Source organism: Gossypium arboreum, chromosome 4, assembly GCF_025698485.1.
Source record: "Gossypium arboreum isolate Shixiya-1 chromosome 4, ASM2569848v2, whole genome shotgun sequence".
Classification (NCBI taxonomy): Eukaryota; Viridiplantae; Streptophyta; class Magnoliopsida; order Malvales; family Malvaceae; genus Gossypium; species Gossypium arboreum.
The window spans coordinates 37,800,153-37,801,545 of NC_069073.1; the positions used below are offsets into that span (position 1 = coordinate 37,800,153).

The 1,393-nt window shown below is 39.3% G+C and overlaps 1 non-coding gene across 1 annotated transcript; it reads left to right on the top strand.

Moving 5' to 3' along the window:
- The first annotated feature begins 585 nt into the window (after positions 1-585).
- On the top strand, positions 586-692 carry LOC128292345 (small nucleolar RNA R71). The gene has a single exon (XR_008282329.1). It is a non-coding gene; the product is annotated as a small nucleolar RNA R71 (small nucleolar RNA).
- Positions 693-1,393: the final 701 nt, after the last annotated feature.

Consider the following 1,393-nt stretch of genomic DNA (forward strand, 5'->3'; position numbering starts at 1 on the left):
CTAAGCCATTGGATGGTTCAACTTGAGTTGGTTTCTGAACTTGTTGGGGAAAACCTGGTGGCTGGGTTGATCTGGGTTGAGCGTAAGTGTTACTAGTTCCAGCTCTTTGGTTACTCCAGGAAAAATTCAGGTGGTTTCGCCATGATGGGTTATAAAAATTGGATTGCAGTCCTTGCCTTCCTCGGTTTTGGTTCTGGTTACCTATGTAGTACATGGATTATGGGTTTGATGGACATTCTTCAAAAAAATGTCGTTCTGCACAATAAACACAGGCTATATTTTCAAATTGATTTGGTGGTTGTACTGCAAAACTGTTAGACCCATTAGTAGTAAGATTTTTAAGCATTGAGAATATTGATGATACTTGAGATGCGAGTGAAGTAAGAGCATCTACTTTATGTATTCCAGAAACTCGTCTTCCTGACACTGCTCCGTTGGTTGTTATTGTTGGCAATCCTCTCGATAATTTCATAAGCCTCATTATAAGACTTAGAAAGGAGAGCACCATTAGCAAAAGTGTCCACTACCATCCTTGTGTGAGCATTGAGACCATTATAAAATGTTTCAAGTTGGATGCAATGTGGGATTCCATGATGAGGGCACTTTCGTAATAACTCTTTGCACCTTTCCCATGCCTCATACAAGGACTCATCATCCATTTTTTGGAAGGCAATGATCGCATTCCTCAACTTAGCATTCTTGCTAGGCGGGAAATACTTCATAAGAAATCTTTCTGCTAACTCTTGCCATATGGAAATTGAGTTTGGTGGCAATGAGTCCAACCAGGCTCGAGCTCTGTCCCTCAGCGAATATGGGAACAGCTTCAATCATAATGCATCTTCGGGTACTCAAGCTAACTTGAAAGAATCGATCACCTCCATAAATAGTCTTAAATGTAGATGAGGATCTTCAGTCGACATTCCACCGAATTGGCCTACTGTCTGAAGCATCTGGAACATGACTGGCTTCAACTCGAACAGTTGTGCCTTAATTTTGAGTCTCCTAATACTCGGATTAAGATCATTAAATACTGGCACGGCATACTGTTGTAGAGCTCTATCCCTATTATCAGCAATAAGGATAGGATTTTGTGTAGGGTTTGCTCTGTTTCCTTGATTCAGATTTTCAAAGTTCATTTCCTCGGTCCTTTTCTGATTCTTTTGTCTTCTTCGCTCTCGAAAAGTTCGTTCTATCTCAGGGTCTACAGGGAGTAGGTCAATAATTCTGTCAATACTCATAAACTCCTGAAATAATCATAGAAAAATTAATTAAGTTAAAAATTAAACAGAAAATTAAAGCAAAATGCAAAACTAACAAATTCAAAAAAAATGACTTTTTAAAATAGTCCCCGGCAACGGCGCCAAAAACTTGGAACGACGAAAATGTGCAAGTG